A 23,622-nucleotide genomic window follows, 5' to 3' on the forward strand; every position below is an offset into this window, starting at 1 on the left:
TTTTAATACATCACTAGATTCAATCTAAGCCACCCTTTTCTGGTTTTAGCTGTACTCATCTTCCCCTTGTCCCGATATAAAGTCCTCTCCTCACCACCACATACACATAACCATCTTTGCATACCCACTGTATTTTTGGGGCCACAAGATGCACCTAGGTGTTAGAGGAAAATAGGAAAACAAATTTTTAAGCAAAAAATGTATAAAATATTTAATAACATAAATATATTTCACCAATGTAAATGTAAACAGAACTCAACAGCAGCGTTAACAACCATTATTCCTCCCAAATTGGGGGGGGGGTGCATTTTATAGTCCGAAAATACAGTAGTTCATAGGCACCCTTGAAGAGCAGCAGAGCTGTCTCTGGCTGCCTCAAATAGGAAAAAGTCTCCTAATACATGTATTTTCATAGTATTCTACATTTTGAAACTCTGATAAACCTACAATTAGATATTTTGGTCTTTGTTTAATGTATAATTCCCTTTCTAAAATAACTCTGATGAGCACAGAAATGTTTGTCTTGTTCAAACCTATATTCCTAACAACTAGCCCACAGGCTGCACATCATAAGTTCTCAACAATATAGTTTCAGTTACACAAATGCAACACTATTAAGTTACCAAAATTAAAAATAATTTTTTAAATTAAATATTATTTAGAAATACATCTTTATAATATTGGAGTCAGCACTTCCCACAAATTGTACCACAAGCTGTAGAGAAGGAAGCCATCTCTTTCAAGGGTTAGTCAACTTAAATGACAAGCCTTTACAGTAACACTTCTTAAATATATTTCTAACTTTCCATAATATACCAGTGTGTGAAGCAAATTTAATAAAATTAATGGTGTTTACCCACCTATATTCTGCTCTAAAAATCTTTCTAAATTTGTTTTACAAAACATTTCTCAATTAACTCTTTATAACTCTTGGTAAATAAATAAACTAGTCTTTTTTTTTAGAATTTTTAAAAAGATTTATTTATTTTTAAAGAGGGAAGGGAGGGAGAAAGAAAGAGAAAGAGAAACATCAATGTGCAGTTGCTGGGGGTCATTGCCTGCAACCCTGGCATGTGCCCTGGCTGGGAATTGAACCTGCGACACTTTGGTTCGCAGCCCGCGCTCAATCCACTGAGCTACACCAGCCAGGGCTAAATAAACTAATCTTAATTAATTAGGGCTAGAACCTACTTAATATTAAAAATCCCTTTGTAAATTCATTCCTGTTCAATTCAACGAAATGAATCCTCCATGAAAAATATGACAGGTAACTTAAGTTTTCATAAGGTGTTAAAATTTGTCCTTTTTACTTTATAGGTAAAATAATTTCTTCACTAGAACCATGCTACATAGTTTACAGAATCCAGGACATGTCTATGTGCATTTGGAAAGATTTAAGCATAATTTAAAAGGAGGTATCTAAGTCAATTAGACTACTTGTACTGTATGTGCAATCTAGCAACTAAATTCTTTTTAAAAATACACTTCCAAGAAATGTTACAGCAAAAAAAGAACCTATAGAAATGTGGCTGAAGTCAGGTTTCTTTAAGGTTAAATTTTGACACATTGTTTTCATACAACTGATCTGACCATGACAGCAGAGTTCTTGTAAATCATTAGTTAAGTCAATAAAAATTGTTTCTAGATTATGACTATGTGCTGTCAATACTTTAGCTCCAATTAATATCTTAAAATTCTAATTTGGTTATATTGAATCACAGAAGTAAAATTTTCATTGTGCTCATCCTATTTAACGAACATTGACTGAGTACTTACAGGCCGGGCACAATGTTAGATACTGAAGATAACAGAGATACTCTTTCCTCCAAAAAGTCAATCTAGTAGAGCAGAACAAAATGTGTATAAAGCACAAAGATACCAACACAATGAAGGTATCGCAAAGTTAGGCAATATAGCATAGTGGTTAAGAGCCTGGACTCTGCCACTTAACCAGTCCTGAAAGCCTAAGTAAATAACTTAACCTCCCCAAGTCAGCTTCTTCCATCTGTTAAGTAAGAATGACAATGGTATCTACCTCACAGGGTTGTTGCTGCTCAATAATACATGGAAAACTCCTAGAACAATACTTCCTAGTACATTATTAACATGGGGGGGGGGTACAAGGAAAAAAGTAGAATATTAACTCTTTCTTTGATGGAGATGGTGGGAAGACAAGAAGATGGAAAGTAGAGAGACACCAGTGGAAGGCATCCTAGTGGAAATAACCAAACTCAGTTCATCCTACTGAAATTCTTGAATGTATGATCAACATTTAAAGTCTAAAAAACAAAATGTAGAGCTGTATTTTCCAAAGCATTCCTACAGAAACTCTAAGGGTGGATGGAGTCAACAAAAGAAAAGGGCAGGCACAGCGGAGCATTCAGGGCAATTAAGGAGCCCCAGTCACAAGAGCTCACATTTTGGTGGGAACACCACAAACTTCCTTCCAGAGATAATAGGTGTTTATTCTGCATGGGAAGGGTTCCTAACAGGAATATGGAGCACAGAGGCTGAGGCAAATCTGGTTTTTCATAACAGACACCGAAGGTGGTGGGAGTGGAGGAAAGGAGACTATACAAGACTGAATACACTGTAGCAGTGTTTGTCAAACAGAAAACTTTTGGCATTTGGGGAGCAAAAATTCTTTTTGCACAGGACTATTCTCCACCAAATGCTTGTAGTGTTCCAAATTTATGACAACCAAAACTTCCCAACACTTCTAGGAGTACTTCTGCCCTTCTGTTCTTCCAACTTAAAGCACTACACTAATATTAATATGTCCTATCTCCAGGGTAAATTCTTCTTAATTTAACTATTGCAAGGGCTCCCAGCTCGCTCACCTGCTCTTGCCTACAAACCTGAAAGGGAAGTCTGCCTGAGGACAGGCTCACCACTTACTTAGTCCTACTCCCACCCTCCCACCCAGAGAGAGGGCTCTGAGTGTGGGGTACAGCTTACACAACTGATTCAGAGGAAATCCTCATCAGATATACGAAGGTGTATTCTGGATTAATCAACCTAGACCCTCATTTATAAACATAAGGTCTAGCTCATCAGATATTTGAACAAAATATCAGTGACAGTGGGCAGAGCTGAACAAACCAAAATGGGGGGCAGGGGGATGGTGGAACAGATGATGTTGAGAACAGAACTTTAAAGGTTATTTTCATTTGTTCTGACTAGTGTGCTCAGTTGGTTGGGTGTTATCCCACAAAACAAAAAGTTGTCAGTTCATTCCCTGGCCAGGAGGTGTCGACAAGTAACCATCAATGTTTCTATCCCTTTCTTTATCCCTCCCTTCCCCTCCCTATAAAAATAGATAAATAAAATTGTTTAAAAATTTATTTTCATTTGCATTCTCAGGGATATATGTGTGAGAGGCTATTGTACTGATGAAGGAATGGGCCACCAAGAAGGAGAAAATGGAGCAACCTGAATAAGAAAAAGTTCCTGGCAATTAAAAATATTGCCATTTTAAAAAAAATCAAACAGTACATTAACTGACAGAATAAAGCTGAAACTGCTAATCTGAAAAATCGAGCCAAAGTAAACTCCAAAATGCAGAACAAAGAGGAAAAGATGGAAGATAGGAGAAAACTGAAAGTACATAGGCCAATCCAATAGTGCATATCAGGAGTCTCATAAGACAAGATCAGAGAAAAAGATGGGGAGGTAGCTGAAGAAAGGACAGGAAAAAATGTTCCTGAGTTTTAAATGACAAACAAACTTCAGAATGAAGGGCTTGCCAAGTACAGAGCAGATCGAAAGAAAAAGACCCAGATATGGACACATCTAAATGGAACTTCAGAATGCTGAGGATTAAGAGAGGAGAAAATGGAGATCACCAGACTTGCATGGCATTTATTACTGGTAACACTGAATACCAGAAGATATGAGTAAACATGTCAAAAGTTTTGATGAAAAATGAGTTTAAAAGTGTTTACATATATATTATTTCTAAAAGCCATTCACCTATACACATACGTGATATAAGAAAGTGTAACCAACTTGAAATATTTTAAAATAAACACAAAATTGATCTCCTCCAAAGGGATCACCTTTCCAGCCTTTCAGACAGAATTTATGCCTGTATTTATATTTATGCCTTAATATATATTTAGTATATATATATATTTTAATTATATGCATATGATTGTTTTTCAACCTAGGGATCTTTCTGTACTGGAGCTCATTTCTTTTTTTTTTATCATCCAAAATATTTTTAATAACAAGGTGTGATCTGGGGTTAGTTTTTGTAGCCATGGCTGGTCCATTGGCACCTGGGAGGGCGGGTAGAGTTTGGTGAGGCTGTGTGGAGTTCCAGGGGCCTTGCAGAAATGCCTGTACACTGCTTCACCCTTGCGAGGACCAGAAAGAAGACACTGCCACACCTCTTGGGGGGATCTGGGGCCAGCAGGTCAAAGGTAAGGATCTTAACCCCAACCTTGAGGACAAGGCTCCAGGTGCAGCTGTTCACACAAGTGCACATATTTTCTTTCAGTTTGGGCACCTCCTGGGCATGCACGTTGTCCATGATAATCCCTACAACCACAGTACTTTTGCCCTTCTGGCCAGGAAGCTTCATATTCTGAATCATCCGGGAAAGGGACAGAGGCAGCAGGTGAGTGCCACTCATGAACAACCTCTTCAGCACCACTTGGTTGAAGGTGGAGTTGTTTCATCTGTCCATTAACCTGTACAGCTTGACCAACAGCCTTAGGTAGATGTCCCGGCTCTTGGGCTCCTTGTACTTAACTTTTTGTCTTTGTTGTGGTGGATGGGAATTTCCACGATGGAGCCTTCTGCTCTACTAGGTCCGGGAAATAGAGCTCATTCTTTTCAATACATCTCATACTTCACTGTATAGATGCATCAAATTTATTTAGTCTGTCCTCTATTGATAAAAATATACATGATGTTTCCATTTTTTTGCAGTATAATCAGGGTTACAATCAGAATCTCAATAACCAACTTAATTACAACTGCCTTATCTTAAAAACTATGTATTTTTTAAAAAATAAAATAGGTTTTCCTAATTTCATCATCTTAACCTACCACTTTGCACCCTTGTCATCTTCTGATGACAAGTTTAATTCAGAAAGTGAACAACTGCTTTGAATGAACTTATCAATGTTCCTGTTACAAACCATATGCTTTGCAAAAGCAGCTAGTTTAACCTTCTGGCAATCTTACTTCTCAGAAACAATTTTATATTACATGTAGTGCTTTCAAAAAGAAGTCCTCTCCAAAAAAAAAAAGGAAAAGGAAAGTTCTAGAGCACATTTCCAATTCTGGACTAACTGCCCCCACCCACTGAAGTCCAGGGAGTATTTAAAACATTGGTTTACTTCCTTCTGGCCTCCATGGTCTCTGATGAGAAATCCACATCATTCATAGTTACTGGTGGCTGTTGTCTTCTGTTTTTAGTATTTTTCCTTTGTCTTATTTTCTACAGTGTGATTATAACATATCTGGACATAAATTTCATTGGGCTTATCCTGTTTGAGCCTACTTTTCAATGAACCTCTTTCATCTACAGGCTTATATCTTTCATTAAATTCAGGAAGTTTTCAGCTACTATTTCTTCAAATATATTTTTCTGCACAGTATTCTTTCTTTTTCACTTCTGAGTACCTGATGATGAAACAAAATATTAGACCCTCTTGTATTTTCCCATAAATCCCTGAAGTTCTGCTTATTATTGTTTCAGCTTTTTCTCTCTGCTGTTTAATTTGGGGTAAATTTCACCTGTCTTCAATTTCATAGACTCTCTGTCGTCTCTATTCTGCTGCCGTGCTTGTCCATCAGTTTTTGTAAATTCCAAATTATCCATTTGGTTTTTCTTTTATTTTACTGACACATTCTATACACCCTCCTCCCTCACCTATACTTTAAATCTTTCTCAGAGGATCCTACATCCGTGTCCCACATCTCAGCGTTGGTGTCTGTTCACTGATTACCTGTGCGTTTTGAGTTGTAGTTTTCTTGGTTCTTCATGTGCCAAGTAATTTTGGATTGTATGCTTTACATGTTTAATATCATGTTATGAAACTCTGTGTCTTGTTGCTATTTTATGGAGAGTATTCATACTATATTTTAGCAAGCAATTAACTCAGCTGAGCTCAGGCCTCAATTTCTGACCTTCTAAGGGACCAGGACATTTTAGTTTAGTCTTCCATGCTTATCTGTACCCTTGTTTGTGCACTTCAGTTTTCATGTCTCTTGGGTAACTGTCTAGCGGTGGGACTGATGGGTGGCATGATCAGTATAGTTTAACTTTATAAAAAACTAGTGAACTGTTCAAAACTTTCACAGTGTTATTTGGATCTGTCTCGCCTGAACCACCCACTAGCCAGTCTGGGATTTGGTTGATCTTCTTCTATCAGTGTCTCAGTATTGAACATCTGTGTATGCTCTTCAGGGTCAGATCCACACATACACAGCTCAAGGGTGAGCCCAAGAGTGCATAAACAGCTTTATGGAGCCTCTGTCCAGACCTCCTCCCTGTCCATAATCTAGGTACTTCTGGTTCTCTGGGATTTACCAATTTTCTGGCTAGAAGTCTCAGGCTTTCCCCCCACCACCCTCACCGCCCCCACCTAGTCTGCCATGTACTTCCTACAACTGTGCTCATGACCTGGTTTAGGAGGTCAGAGAATACAGAAAGAAAAAAAAAACACAAAAAACAGCAGGGACCACAACTGCCCCAACTGAAGAGGAAGGTTTCCTCCCTTAGAATTTTAATTAGGCTCCTCTTGGCTGTGGTAGCTGCCTCAGCACTGCTGCCAAAGGATTTACTGGGAGCTGGAGGGCAACAGAACTCAAAATAAAAAAGAGGGATTTTTGCACTCTTGCTAGGCATCTTGCTCTTTAAGCCAGAACTAGAGGTTTTCTGGAGTTCTCTCTGTTCATTCTGATGCCCACTTTTGGATTTTGAGCTGGGTCAAGGAATTAAAAAAAAAGGTAACCTCATCAGATTCAGTGGTACTTAAATTTCTGGTTGTCTTCTTCAACCAGCCTACTTTTCAGAGTCTGCTCTTGTATTCTGTCCAGTTTTTCACTGCATTCAGTGGAGAGATGATGTACTGTGCTTACTCCATCTTATGAAACCTTTGTAAGTTATATTTCCCACTGAATTTGGGGTGGCTTGGTGCCACCATGTCTTCAAATATTTTCTTCTGTCCCTTTTTTTCCTTTCTGTTTGGAACTCTCATTATGCATATGTTGAAATGCCTAACATTGTCCAACAGGCTTCTGAGGCTGTTTCTCAACTTTTTTCTCTCTCTTGTTTGAACAGAATACCTTGTATTGGTCTTCACATTTTTGCTGCCACCTTAAATCTGCTGTTCATACTATTCAATTAATTTTTCATTTCAATTATTGTACATTTCAAATTTAAAATTTCTATTTAGTTTTTCTATTCTAATTTATCTATTGGGATTCTCAATTTGTTTAGTGTTGTGAATTTACTTTCATTTAATTCTTTGAACATATTTAAATCCAGTATCAAGTCCACTCAGAGTCAGTTTTCACTGACTACTTTTCCTGATTATGGGGTCACACTTTCCTCATTTTTCTTTTCATCTTCCTTTCTTCCCTCCCTCCCTCCCTTATGCCCAGCAGTTTGGGGTTGAAAATTGAACTTTGAATATATTATAGTAACTCTAGATTTATTTTATTTTTTAGAGCTGTTGAGTCTTTTTTAGTAATTCATCTGAACTAAAACTGCAAAATTTGTTTCCCTCCATGGTATACAGCTGGGACATCTCTGTGCAGTTCTTTTTTAATTCTTAGTTTTGTATTTCAGCCTGCTTTCCTAGGGGTCATGCCTATGACTATATAGCTCAATCCTCAGCCAATGCCTAGGGCAAGGGTTGTGCTGAAACATCTCAAAAGTCTGTAAGAGTTCCAAGCTCTGCCAGTTGATTTGTGTATAGACTGGGGAATGCATTCAAAGTTGCAGCCTGTTCTCCAGTCTCCCTTGGTTTGAACTTTTTTGCTAGGCTCCCTTGGGACTACCCCCCACACATGCAGCTTCCCAGTCAACTGGAGCTGTGTGGAGAGTCTATCACAGTCCTTCTATGGCTCTCATTTCTACAATTTCTCTATTAAATTTCTATTAGTCCTCTGCTCATCCCAAACTAGGTCCACAACCTTGAGCTACTAAGGCAGCAGGTTTTTTCCATCTGTTCCCAACCAAATCCACTGCTTTTCACCAGCAAAGCCACAGGTTTCCGTGTCCCTTCTCAGCCCTTTTCTTAAATCAAGTCACGCCCCCCCCCCCCCAACACTTTGGCAGCAAAGCTGTTTTCTCAGCCAGTCCCAAACTAGTACAACTTCAGTTCTCACACCTGAACAAGGGGGGTGGGGTATAGTACCTCTGGGAAGGAATCTGGACAGACCTCAGGCAGGAAGGCCACAGACTCACACTGCTCTCACCTCAAGCTCTTCAGTTCTGCAAAACCAATTCTTTTTAACTGCCTTTGGTCAATTTCCAATACCCCTAAATGGCTGTTTTCAGGTTTGTCCAGTTTTATATTTGCTTTTTTGTGGCAATGTCAGACTCACCCTGGCTGGTGTGGCTCAGTGGATTGAGTGCTGGCCTGAGAACCAAAGGATCACTGGTTTGATTACCAGTCACAGCACATGCCTGGGTTGCGGGCCAGGTCCCCAGTTAGGGGCACACTAGAGGCAACTACACATTGATGTTTCCCTCCCTCTCCTTCTCCCTTCCTTCCCCTCTGTCTAAAAATAAATAAATAAAATCTTTTAAAAAATGTCAGACTCTTCATGCTACCTTTACCAGAACTCAAGTAATCTTTTTAATAAAAGATTTGCAAAGTTTTAACTGTACTAAACCTTCACTGTCACAACTTATCAAGTCAAAGAAATCGTCTTGCTAATTGATAATACTGCTTCGAATGAGACAATATTTTGGATGCTTGCTGTGACATTATTGGAAAACATGTGAAAAACAGAAACGAACTCAATGCTCCTCAGCAGGGGAGCAGCCAAACACCCCTCCTGCGGATACCTGCAGAGTTAAAAGAGCAACATGGTTTCCATGTGCTCTAACATGAAAAAACTTTTCAAAACACACTTTTCTGAGGAAAAAGGCAAGTGTCATAAAGACAGTATTGTATGATATTTATAGAAGTGAAGCACACAAAATAGTACTTTATATTTTCCACAGGCGCAAATATATAAATATACAGAGTAAGTTTGGAAGAATATAAAACAAAGTGTAATAGCTATTACCCTTGGAGAAGGAACAGAGATTGTAAGAAGGGTTAGTTAAAAAGGCTCCTGAAAATTGTTACAAAAATGCTATACTTATGTTCACCTGTGTAACAAAATAGCAACTGGTCTGCTCAGGCTAGCGACTGTACACCTGGAGAGTCAGTATCATGGGGGCTCCTAGAGGTTTCTGCACAGGCCCCTAAGGATTGATAATAACCACTTTACCTAACAAAATTAAGTACTCTTACACATAAGATTTTATTAGGCAAACATGCTTGGCTTCATTGCGCAAGTCATAAATTTGTCTTCCAAAGGTAAATCTCCTTATATACTCATTCCTTATATATTTATTTATACTTTTAATATCATGGATTTCTTTCCTAGTAAGTCATTTCAGTCTGTCACATCAAATACCATTTAATAACTTTAACAGATACACTGTAATTATACTTGTTCAATGCCTATAGTTAAGAATTACAATGAATGAAACTCATGAACAATTACTCTTAATTCTTTAAATTTCATCCTACAAATCAGATATTTTTTCCATTCTTACCTTAATCATGACCTTTACAGATTTCAAAAACTAAACAGAGCCTTCAAGAAACTGTAGGAATAAGTGAAAACAACTTATCTTATGCTTTTAGCCGCACACACACAAAAACGAAATCTGTAGTTGCTACATGTAGCTCCAGGGTTTTTGGTTGGAGATTACTAAGAATCAAGTTCTATATAGATTCTCAGGAAATAAATACCTACCAGGCCAGAGGAATATGCTTACTCTCCTCGTATTATATTACTCTCTCATAAGTGTAAAATGATAAAATATACTTTTTTCTGTTTATACTAAATGACTAAGGAAGAATTTCTTACTGTTGTTTTAAGGAGCCCCTTGAGGAGTTCTTTTAGATTTTTTTTTTTTGCTAATACAAACCCACCTACACATGCTAATATAACCAAAAGCCAACAAGTGGTGTTAGCAGCAGAAGTCTTTTTTTTTTAAGATTTTATTTATTTATTTTTAGAGAGGGAAGGGAGGGAGATAGAGAGAGAGAGAAACATCAATGTGTGGTTGCTGGGGGTCATGGCCTGCAACCCAGGCATGTACCCTGACTGGGAATCGAACCTGCGACACTTTGGTTCGCAGCCCGCACTCAATCCACTGAGCTATGTCAGCCAGGAGCAGCAGAAGTCTTAACAATCTCTACTTCTTTACAACTCCATCATTACTGCATCACACCTGCAACCACAGCAGATATTCAGACTATCTTATTTTAATTTCATTTTTAGGTCAATTGTCCATTGTCTTCTCCCTAGATTAGTCACTTCAATGTCCATTTTTGCAATTTCCCTACCTTAGGGAATCCCAGGTGTTGCTCCAAGTCACTACTTGAGTTCAAGTAATAATAACCACCTTTTGTACAGATTATTGCCTTCTTCTACACTTTCTATTGCATTTTAGCTTCAAAAAATCACCATAAACTGGGTGGGATAGGAGTATCTCCATTTTATAGAAGAGAAAAATGAGGCCCCAAATGTTTGAGAGACGTGTCAGAGGTGGGCCAACAGAAGAGAAAAAAGAAAATCAAGAATTCAGTTCAACTAAGCCCCAACTATGCTCATGTTTTTTCAGCTGTAATCATAGACTGTAAACTGCAGTCCCCATAGATGATCCCTCTACAAAACAACCTCCGTATTTTCCCTAAAGAGAAAGAAGAAAGAAGTCTAAGAGACAGGAGGGATAACAAATTAGGACAATTTGCAAGAGACTGGCCAAGAACATAGGGATATGATGAGCTGCATTCTCTCCCGGAGGGCTTGCATTTCAACGAGTGGCAGACATGAAGAAAAACCGTGAAATAATCTGGTTTGGTCGGGGGGGGAGCGCTGGGCACGAGGAAATGCAGTTTCTGTGTCACTCTGGCCACGTCTGCAGCACGACGGTACTGAAGGAGTAAACACAAATGTCTGCGCAACAACACCAGCCATCCCTCCTCACTTGCACTGCCATGCCAAGTATTTGGACACCGTAAAGGAATGAGAAATAACTTTGAGGATCTTGGAAGCAGCTGTAAAATTCAGTAATACGAAAGAAAACGAATAGTAGTAATAATATACACAGGAGCAGCAGATGACTGAAATAATTCCTCCAAGAACAGTAGATGACTGAAAATGAAAGCCAGGTTAACGGTCAGAAATGGCCATTGGAAACTGTTCACAGTCAGAAGCACCCAGAGATGCTGGACGCCACAGACCGACAGCAGTGAGCATACTTCTCACCATCTACTTCATGATCAGTCTCCCTAAACGGCAAAAAGTAAATAGCCTTTAAACCAAATGTGTGTACTGAAGTCTGAAGGGAAAGAAAAGGAAGTATTAAATAAAAAAGTCCTTTTTTCAAATCACCAATCTTTTTTCTTTCTTATTCTTTGCTTAAAGTAATCTTTTAGGGTTAAAAGCAATTATCAGAATGAAAACATACAGATTTTAATTATGTTACCATACATTATCAAATTTTTAAAAACCCTACAATAATGGTTAATCTGGAAGCCAAGATCCAAAGGAAATACATATATTCAAAATTTCTTTTCCAACTTTCCCAATTGTTTTTAAACAAAAATATTTAGTAAAACAAGGGGGAAGAGTGGTTTCCCAGCATTCACTAAGTGTTTCATGTATTCTCCCTGTTTGTACTGATTAAATTATAAGCTCTAAAAGAACAAAAGCTTTCTCTTCTGTTATAGCTGCCAGTATAGTTAGTACCTTATATACAATAGGAACTCAACAAATGCTTAGTAAATGCTCAACTAATGCTCTGAATTATTTTTCCTTTTTACTACTTAGCTCTCTGTTCAAATTGAAGAGAAAGTTTTGCATAATCAACAACTAATACATACCAAAATAAAATACAAAGTCACTTTGGGATTAGCTTGAGCTTGTAACAGCACCAGTATGCCAAATGAGCCCAATCATTTCTTGTGTTAACATTCCAGAAGTCTAAAGAAAAACTCAAATTAAAGCAAGGTATGGATGGCTATAGTGGTTCTTAGAGCAAACCATCTAATTTTGAAGGGAAAGCTGAAGGATGTTCTTCATCACAGATCCTTTTACCCAAGGCATGATTAAAAATTAAAATTAAGCATGGTTTTCCAGTAGAAACTCATCCTTCTGACAAACTCCAAAATTTCAGTGTGCTTGGATTTGACAAAGTCAAGTGTCATGCTTGAAAACAAAATGAAACAAATACAAAAGTAAAGTGAATAAATGCTTTAATTTAAAAAGAAATATCAGTTTTTCTAGGTAAAGGTAAATTAAACTCATCTCATTTTCCTCTCGCCTAAAACCCTTCCCAAATGTAATAAAGACGTGTGTCTGTAATTTCACTTTGAAAGGGGCACATTTACCATGATGGGGAGAACGAGAGGAAAGCTGGCTTTGAAGCTGTGAGACAGATGCACAAAGGAGTAACTGATGTGGCAGGCCCAAAGTGACCAAACTCTAAAGTAGCTGATAGAAAGCAGAAAATTTCATTCATACAGCAAAATCTTCCAAAGGCTCAGGAATTAGCAGCACAAGTTACCTGAGGTGAGGTGAACTACAGTAAGGTGACCCACATCATATCAGGTCAGTATTCATTAGCCAAACCATTTGTAAGGTGAAGTCACCTTTCTCTACTCCTGTATTTTTATTTTCTTGGAATTTCTACATTTTTGCTTAAATTTTCATTATACTAGTTATCGGTAAGTCAACCCCACTGTCCTTGCAGGGTAATAATTGCTGCGCCCCACCCTCCACCACACAGGACCAAAAATTACGAGGTTGATTGTCTGGAGAGAGTAACACAAAACATACGGCTGGACACAGGACACTGAAATCGTCTGGAAAGTGAAATTGTTGGACACTGGGACAGCCCCTTCACCTGCTTCTCCCCGCTGACTATCGGAAGTGTGCAGCCTGGCCTTTATCTCCCAGGCAGACACGACGGGAATTCTCTAGAGAACATGAGCAGCCTAGGGCAAAAGATGTGGACATTGAGATGACGTATCAACCCCAAACAATCCAGTCACAAAATGGCTACAGAGACGCTCAACGAGCAAGCAGAGCTTCTCCACTCGTCACAATGAGCTCATAACCCTGGGATGTTTTATGCTGAGAAAAGCCTGCAACATGAAAGATGGAGACCAAAGTAAAAAACCAACAGGTCAAATCTACTCGAAATAATGAAACTACTCAGGGTGAAGAAAACAGTCAGTAAACTTCTCAGAGAGAAATAAACAACTATTATATTCATGAGACAAGAATAAGATTGCTGTAGAAGAGGAACATCGAGGGGAAACAAAAGAGCTGTTAGAAAATAAAAAAGCAAAAGCAGAAATAAAGAATTCAATAGAAATCATGGAAGATAAATTTAGGGAAATACCAAAAACAAAAACAAACAAAAAAAAACAACAACAAAAAAGCACAGAGCAGGAAAATAAAAGAAAATGAGAGGACATCTAACTAAGAAGAGTTATACAGAAAAGAAGAGACAAAATGGAGAGGAGGGAAGCATTAATGAAATACTATTTTAAGAACTGAAAGCTGCAAGTTGCTAGACTAAATGGAGCACGGAGTACCCAGCACAACAGATGAAAGCAGACTCATGTGAAGACACATTTCTGTGAAATTTCAGAACACTAATAGATAAGACAAAGAGAAATACACAGGTTAAGAATCGGGGATCAAAGTGCTTCTGAAATTTTCAGTGGTGACATCCAAAGGCAGAAGACAACGATATGATGCATTTAAAATCATTTCCATCCTAAATTTTTTTATCCTGCCAAACTATCAAAAGTGTGAGATAGTTAAAAATAATTTTCAGACTTGCTTATGACATTTCACAAAATTAATCTACCACAAACACTTTTTCTCTGAAAAATTCAAAAAAAAAAATAGACATGCTGCCCTCTAGGAGTGAAACAAAGCGGGGAGAGCAGGAAAGGGAAGATATGAGATACAGGAACTAGAAGACCCAATTCAGGAGAAAGACAAGGGCAATTCTCAAGGACATGACGGCAAGTGTGTATCAGGAATGGAGAGTAATGAGTCCATATTAGACAGGTCAGAAGGCTCCAGGAGTGACACCTTCAAGAAAATGAAATTGGTTTAAGTTTCAATAAATATATTGAAAGGTGATTTTAAAACACTAGTAGAGATTTAGGGGTTGGATTATTGATTAGTAGTATATATGGAAAACAAAGCAAATAAACATTAACTTCAAGAAAATAAAAATGCAGGACTGGAGAAAGGTAACTACAGTTTACAAATTGACCAATTAACAAATGCTGATAAAATCAAAATTGCTAATATAATTTATGTTGGGGGAATCGAGGGATCAAAAGTGTGTATAGGGGGTACGTTTGTAAAATACATATGTATTTTATATATACACATATATTTCATATATATATATACACATATATACGTATACATATATATGAGGGGGGAGGGACAAGCCAGCGGAGGAAGGGTAGCGTGTAAAAAGACCTCAAGTCTCATCTCCCATAATGGTTAAAACTGAAAAATCAAGAATCAGCAACATAAGCATGCCATTTTCTAATACAGATCAAAATGCAAGAGAATCAGCCAAAAAGGTCAAAGTTACAGCCTCTGAGGAGCAAGAAAGAGAGATAAGGAGAACTGGGGAGCACTGTTGGTTTTTCATCTATGCATGCACTGTTTTAGTGAAAAGTTAAAACCTACAAAAATATATCTCTCGTGTGTAAAGAGTAACCAGTTTCCAGAAAAATCAAGATTTGTAACCATTCTTCTAAAGTTAAAAACAAACGAGATTTTTTTTTAAAGGTAAAAGCCTGGGGAAGACCAAGTTGCCCTTGGATGATATGCTTCGTTACATTCTCTTTTGTATATATTATAGCATAAAATATATTTGGTAAAATATTCCACTAAAATATCGGGTTGGCCAAAAAGTTTGTGTTTATTTTTTTCTGTAAAATACAAGACATATTTTTAATCTTCACCAATATCTTTATTGACTTGGATATTTTGAGTAGATCGGCTATCTTCCATGCGATGTAACATTGACTGCTTTCAGTAGTGTCTCCATTTGATCACTGTCAACTTCAACTGGTCTACGCAACCAGGAAACATAGTCCAGTGAGAAATCTCCAGCACAAAACTTCACAAACCACTTTTGACATGTTCCATCAGTCACAGCACCTTCCCCACACACTGCACAAGTGATTTTTGCATTTCAGCTGTGTTTTTACCTTTCTTGAAATAATAAAGCATAATATGCCAAAAATGTGCATTTTCTTCCATCTTCAATATTAAAATGACTGCACAAAAATTCATCAATTTTGATAAGTTTTTTTTTAAAGTACGCAGGTATGATATCTGTTACAATACAATCTAACAGAATTGTTTCACATGAAGTTAAAGACAACTAAGCACTACTAGAGCTATCTTGCAGAAAAAAACAAACGTTTTGGCTTACCCAATATAATGTGTAAAATCAATATTTAACACAAAATTAATCAACTTTAAAACATATATATTTCCTATATTCATAGGCATAAGATTCGACTTAAATGATAGGAAACTTTTTAGTTGATCTTACTTAATTTATCATAAAGCTACTTCTACTTATAGCTACATTTATCTAGCGTCAACCCAAATCACCTTCCTTAAATCACACACCACCAGTTCCCCTCCAGCAAAGAACTGTGGCTCAAAAATCACTGACCTGTAATCAAATACAATTCAGATTATAGCACTGTTATACTAACATAAGACAGATGTCTCTATCTAAAGAATATTTTATAAACTTCTAGAATTAGCTATCAACTTGTAATATTTTATTCTTATCTCAACACTCAGGCTGTTTTTCAATTCCCCTTTCACCAGCCTTTGAAATGCTGAGCAAAACATCACATACAAGAAAATGCAAGGCATTGCATTAAAAATAAGCACAGACACAAACATTTTTTTTTGATGGGGGAAAGATTCTCTTCTCAAAGGTATAATGCCACTCAGTCGTGAACTCTGGGCAGGAATATTCAGGTAAGAAGACAGAGAACACAGGCTCCCCACATAAGGAGTCCTTGCCCGACATGTCAAAGCACAGGCCAAATATTAGACTTTGATTCCATGCATCCGGTAGCCTTACTAATTGTTTAGCAAAATTTTATAAATTTACAAAGTTCAGCCCTGGCTGGTGTAGCTCAGTGGATTGAGTGCAGGTCTATGAACCAAAGGGTCACCAGTTCGATTCCCAGTCAGGGCACATGCCTGGGCTGCAGGCCAGGTCCCCAGTGAGAGGCACATGAGAGGCAACCACACATTAATGTTTCTCTCTTTCTCCCTCCCTTCCCTTCTAAAAATGAATAAATAAAATCTTTTAAAAAATAAAGTAATGAGATAAATATCCCCAAGCTCAAAAAACAAAATTACGAAGTCCAAAGAGGAGCTATATATGCTATCCAAAATGAGGTATTTTAAGCTTTAACCTCACATTTCCTATCTGGAAGACTTCCTGGTTGTAAGAAACTTAAGGAATATATAACATGTTCAAAGTAGTGAAAAAGCACTCTAAATAGATGAAATGACAATTGAACACTGGTACTATTTTAATCTTTTTCCCCATGGCAAGTGTAAACACTAGACCAACTGGATACCTTGCCAGACCTTCATTTCTAGAGACTGAGCATTGGGCTGGATACCACATTTTGAAAATGTTGGTAACAAAATCAACTAACAATATGGCAAATAAATAAAAGTTGTCTTTAACTTCATTTGAAACAATTTTGTTAGACTGTATTGTTTAGTAATTTGTGTAGTCCTTCATAAATTTTTAAAAGATTACATAAAGATATTGTTTTAAATATTGCAGAATGTTGTACAAATCGTATTATATAATTAATGATATTTCCCTGCTTTTAAAAGAACTTCCCTTATATGCTTTGCTACATTTGACAAAATGGTATTAATGGCGTGGTTTACATTGAGACTCAGTGAGAAGATTCACCCAGTGGCCTGGCTATCGCTCGCCTGCACTCATTTTGATGGAGGTAGACAAAATGGCCAGGGAATCAAGTCTCTCTTCCTCTCCCCTCACCGCTTTTTTCCACAGCTCTTTCCTTCATCTCAATGCTCTTCTTCCCTAGTCTTACCCCCAGATTTTCCAATATGCTCAAACTTCCCCGGTTCTTCAAAAATCGAGGCCCCAAATACTGTTGCACAATTTTGCTTGCCCTTTCTTGGGTTTTCCTCATATTCCCTAATCAAAACATTTACCACACTAAATTGTTAGCGGGTAATTTTATCAGAAGTGAAAGGAAAATAGAGGTTATCCACCATTTATTACTTATAGATCCCCATCTACCTGCAGAATCCAACACAGCAGCACTTGCTTACCTTTTCTTTTCAAATCTCAGAAGAAAATATGCCCCTCCTCCTCCACAGAGCTGCTGCCCATGCAATGAATCACGTCCCTCCCCCCATCCACTGTGGGACCACGACCCATGGGTTACCCTTCTACTGTAACTTCAGTATTTCTATTTGACACTCCCACATTAATAAATGTGCTGACATCTTCCCTATCCTTCAGTAATAATTTAAAAAAAAATTTCCACATTTTTATTGGTGTTCAAGTACAGTTGTCCTTCAGTAATAATTTTCAAAAAGCTCCTTTTGAACCCCACTTCCCTTCTAAGTCCCAGCCTTATCTCGCTCCTTTTCTCCGCCACACCAAGGTTCTCTAAAGAGTAGTTCACATTGGGTATCATTTTTTTCAGTTCTCCACTGTCCCCATCTCAGCCACTCCTGTCTTCCTACCACCGCACCCTCAAACTCCTTGAATAAGGTTAGTAATAGCTTAACCACACATCCTGCTTAAGGACAGACCATCTCACTGCCAACGGTGTCCCTCAGGTTTTCATTCTTTTCTTGAGTGACTTCATTCACTTCTAGGGCTTCAACTAGTTTCCATATGAATATGATTTCCATATCTTAGTTACAGGTCTCACCTTTCTCGGACTACCTTCTTAACATACGTGGGAGTCCAAAAGACGTTACCTTTACCATTCTCAAAACTATTCACCCTAACCAGCCTACTCCTCCTACCATAGATTCTAGCTCTCATTATTATGACATCACCACCCACCCATTCTCCAAACCTCAAAATCTCAGAATCATCTGATTTTTCTCTTCTCCTTACCCTCCAGACACCTAATTCTTCTCTGAATCTTTGCATTCTTCTTTTATGCTTCATAAAAGTCTCAAATTCATCCTCCACACAATTTCCACTCTCCAACCTTTAGAGTTTTTATCTTCTTTTGCCTAAACTATTTTAAAAGCCTCTCTTAATTGGTCTACTAATTTCCAGTCTTTCTCCACCCTGGTCTCTGCTCCATACTATGTCTCTAAGTATTCAAGGTAAAGTGCAGAACTCAGCTAAAGAAAAACTGTATGTACAGAAATTCTTTCTTAAACAGTTCAAGTAAGTCGTGCTGTTCCTAATTTGTTCTCACAATGTAGTAGCCTGGCTTTGAATAAATTTTTATTGACCTAACAACTAATTAACAAAGCAGGTCAAAGTTTCATTCCTTAATTACAAGAAAACATGCAATAGTGTAATGAAACCAGCAGAACTGTATGAAAGTATTTTTATACAACAAATAAGCAGTGATAAACACAAAATATGACTATAGAATTAGATCTAGATTTAATTAAATATGCAAATTTGAATCTTTTTATATCTCAAAACTAGATTTTTAATAAATTTCAATGATAGTTTATTTTTTCCAAGATAACACCTCATATATGCACTTAAAAAATACCCAGAATTCATAACACAGCCATCCAGAGATAAGCTGGTTCTTAATTCAGCCATAACAGAGGTGACTGAAGAGAAGTAATCTTAAGTAACTGACTCAAAATCTCCCTCCTCACTCCTCCACTGCCATCATCTCTTGCCCATTTACTGTACTACTCACTCAATTGGTTCCCCTACAAAATTCTCCAGAGTGGCTAGAGCCATCACTTTAAAACATAAAACAGATTCTGTTACTCTTCTCTTAAAACCGTCCACGGGCACTCCACCACACTTAGAAAAATATCCAAACTCTCAGCCATGGCCTACAAGAGCCCTCACGACGTGGCTCCCTAAGCAGCCCTCTGCGCTCATCTTCTACAACTCTCGGTCCCTGTCTGCTCACCTCCAGTCACACTGGCCTTCCTTCTGCTCTTCAGACACGCCCTGTTTACTTTCCACCTACATCATTTTCCGTTCTCTCTGCTTAAAATGCACCCAGGCGTACCTGTTCAATCTCTTTTCTTCCCCCTATCTAATCTGCCACACCAAGAACTTTCATTTTAATATCTCGCATATCTTGGTATCTTGATATCTTTGGTATCTTGCAAGTATCTTCCTTTTTCTCTATCTCCAGTCACTACCTTAGTTTACACTCTCATTATCTCTTACCTTAACTTCTACAACCTTTTATTTATTTTCCTTATAACATCTATCTTCGATACTACCATCAGAGTGAGATTTCCAAAAGACAAATGTGACCATGTTTCTCCACTGGTTGAAATCATTCACTAATTCTCCATCACCTGTAAAACCCAAATTTCTTAATATGTGACAAAGGTCTCACAATTCCCCCCTTAACTGTTCAAACATCCTTTCTTTTCTTTCCAGCCACAATGGGCCCTAAATCCATTTCTCACTACTGCTGTAACTCCATCTTCATTGTCTCAAATGAAGGCTTTCTTGACCCATACTAGAGGACTGAGGGTATAAGGCACTACCGCATAGTACAGTTGTTACTTATTATTCATGAAGTATGTATTTGTGAATTTGCCTGTTTGCTAAAATTTATACTTTTAAACCCAATATCAATACTCTCAGTGCTTTTGTGGTCAGTTGTGGACAGGTACACAGCAGCTTTAAAAAGGTGCTCTAAGTGCGTGGTGTGTGTCCCCTGTTTAAGTGCAATGGAGCAACAACGTTCATTCGAATGCCCTGTTTCAGCTCTCACACTAAAAACAGGTATCCTTTCTATTTAGTATCTATTTCTCATATTTTTGTTGGCGATTTTGCTATCTAAAATGTCCTCCAAAAGAAAAGCATATGAGATCTTGCTTCCCAGCATATGGCATTAGTTTGGCTCAAATAAATTTATAAAAATTCAAATATGTGTTTGTCCCCCAAACATAATGTGTAAAGTCCTCTCTAGTGCTCCAGAGCACAAGAAGTCTGGTCATGTGCCTTATGGAGAAAATACATGTGTTCGATGAGCTTCCTTCAGACATGAGTTATACAGTGCTGTTGGCCATTTAATATTAGTGAATCAACAACATATATTAAGGTCTCTTAAAACAGAAACACACATAAATCAAGGTTATGTATTAATCAGTTAATGAAAGTGTGATCAGAGGCTCTTAGAAGCCCAACCCTTCCTGTACTTCCCCTATAAACAGTGGCTTACTATTCCCTAATTCAGTGCTCACAGGGAATTTACAGAATGTAAACTACCATGAATCACAAATAATGAGAACTGACTGCATTTTTATTTACATGTCTGTTTCCATCATAAAAAGAGGGCTCTGAGGGCAGAAACAGCATCTTATTTGTCTTTGAACTCTAATTCTTACTGGTATGCCAGAAATATTGCCATTGATATTTACTGCATGTAATTTTTTAAAAATTGTGATTTGTCATGGTTGTAATGTGATCTGGCCTATATATTAAGACTTACGGTAAGATCCCCATGCTGATCCACCCCAGAGAGGCTGTGCTCAGCTGCACAGTTACCGATCTGAACTTTATCCTTCAATCCTGCCCTTTCACCTCCTTAGCTAAAGAACAGGGGGACTAAATTTTAAGTAGTGTTCAGGACAATCCCAAATAACAAAGTATAGTCCTGCCAAAAATGCAAATTACAAATTGTTGAGAAACACTTAAATCTGAAACTGTTATCAACAATTAACTCTATAAGTAAGATTGGGAAAAGAAATTTTAAGTTTTCATTGTACCTTCATTCTTCTATACTATTTTAACAGTTTACATGTAATATTACTGTTTTTAAAAATATGATTAAAAATTTATATATTGGGTTGACCAAAAAGTTCATTTAGTTTTTTCTATACAATGGCTCTACTAGTGTTTAGTTGTCTTTAACTTCACTGGAAACAATTTTGTTAAACTGTATTGTAAAAGCTGTCATATCAGCATGAATGTTTGTGTAGCCATTCTAATATTGAAGACAGAAAAACATATGCAACATTTTCAGAGTATTATGTTTTATAACTTCAAGAAAGGTAAAAACAAAACTGAAATGCACAAAATATTTGTGCAGTGTATGGAGAAAGTGCTGTGACTGATCGAATGTGTCAAAAGCGGTTTGCGAAGTTTCTTGGTATCACTGACATTTTGGCCAAATAATTCTTCGCTGTGGGGCTGTCTTATGCAGTAGAAGATGTTCAGCAGCACCCCTGGCCTCTACCCACTAGAAGCCAATAGTGGGAGAGAGCCAACATACTCAAAATATCCAAATCAATAAAGTTACTGTTTAAAATGAAAAATGTTTCTCTTATCTTATGAAAAGAACTAAACGGACTTTTTGGCCAACCCAATAAGTAAGTAACAGGAGAGAGAGCTGTCCGGCACATTAGCCAACACAAATCCCTCCTCTCAGGTAAACTGGTTTGTTCAGACCACCAAGGACAGAAGCAGTGCACCTGACTATTTTGGAATTCCCAGACTCAGAAGAGTAGTCTCTTCAAGCACTTAAAATATTTCTCAGCTAAAATATCTCCAGAATTAAAATAGGCTTACTGATTCTGGTTGTGTACTCATGCAGTGAGGACCTGACACATCTTTAGGGAGGCAGCAGCTGCAAGACCAATGCTCTCCATGGCTGGCAGAAGCCCAAGGAAGGAGTCAGGACTCAAAACGATACCAAACATATTTGATATGGTAGGGTAGGGTGGTTCTGTGTTGCAGTTCAAGAATATATCATTTGGTAAACTAATGAAAGCCTATTGTTAACAAATGTTTGCCAGAGGGAGGGGTGTTGGGAAGCTGTATACCTAAAACTAATAAAGAATATTTAAGTAGATATAAAAACAATTGATCTATAAATGAAGTAAATCAGTTTTAGATTGATAGAAAGCCAATAAATGAAACATTCACACAGATGAAAATGGAAGATTAAGATATAATTGATGTGTACTAGAAGCAGACAGGAAATATTTACTGTAAAGAAAACTTACTCTTACCCCAGAACTTTGCCTTGCAAAGATAAAAATTCTGAACACACATACGCACACACACGCAGACACACACACAATTCGGATCCAGCACCCTGACTACCACAAGATCGTTTCCTCTATACTTTTGCTTTATTTTGCTCTGTTTAACATAATAATAAAACCAAACAAAAATACTTTCATTCTTTGCTTCATCCTAGAATTTCAATTTTTGTCACTTATTATGAAACCATTATAAAGCTTTTTGTACACAGCTGTTACAAATAAGGCAATCTTGAACAATAAGCAGAAATATAATGATTCTAAATAAAACTATTAGATATTGATTCCTTGAAGTTAAGCATTTTATTTAAATAAACTTCTTGCATATAGAAAGATTAGAACAGGTTAAAATATTGTCAGAAGAAATTCTTGTATAAAAAACTAAAGCACTATCAGAAAAACCTGGACTCAAGAATCAGCTCAACCCAGAGAAGCACCTTAAAGCACATGAAAAGCCTTTTGCAAAATAAAGTACTTAAGAAATCACATCAAGAGGCCCTCAGAATTTGGAAATGGGTGATTCCTCAAGAACTAAATTAATAAAAGGAAACATAAGATACATAAACTTAGCAGGAAAAAAAAGCCACCTAAGAGAAAATAGGTAAAAGTATTTGGAAATATTTTTCTAATCAAAATGTCCAAGATATATCCTAGGATAAGAACAATTAAAAAAAAAAACAGTGACAAGTTCACTGTGAACTGCTGGAAGAAAGTGTGTTAACAGGAAGACAACATCTGGCCAAGCCTAGAAAAAAGGAAGTAATAAACTGACCCAGGTCTCTCAAGTTGCCAGGGAAGAACTCGCCTACTCTGTATCCCCAAGTTTCTCAATCTCGGCACTACTGACATTTTGGGCCAGATAATTCCTTGTTATGGAGGATCCTCCTATGAATTGTTTCAGTAGCTTCCCTAGATGCTACTAAGCACTTTTATCCTCACCCCAATTGTGAAAACTAAAAATGTCTTCATATATTACCATATGTCCCATGAGATGCAAAACTGCCCCCTTAAAAAATCAGTAGTATATTTTAAATAGTGTGAATAGATGTACCAAGCTAATATAGT

At 37.4% G+C, this 23,622-nt stretch overlaps 1 protein-coding gene and 1 pseudogene across 4 annotated transcripts in view; both read right to left on the minus strand.

Annotated features, from left to right (window-relative positions):
• PALS2 (protein associated with LIN7 2, MAGUK p55 family member) overlaps positions 1 to 23,622 on the minus strand; it is a 97,837-nt gene that overhangs the window by 58,790 nt on the left and 15,425 nt on the right. The window lies entirely within an intron of this gene.
• Positions 1,773 to 5,931, minus strand: LOC123811095 (annotated as a pseudogene).

This window comes from Phyllostomus hastatus, unplaced genomic scaffold (assembly GCF_019186645.2).
Source record: "Phyllostomus hastatus isolate PE091 unplaced genomic scaffold, TTU_PhHast_1.1 phas_scaffold_78, whole genome shotgun sequence".
Classification (NCBI taxonomy): Eukaryota; Metazoa; Chordata; class Mammalia; order Chiroptera; family Phyllostomidae; genus Phyllostomus; species Phyllostomus hastatus.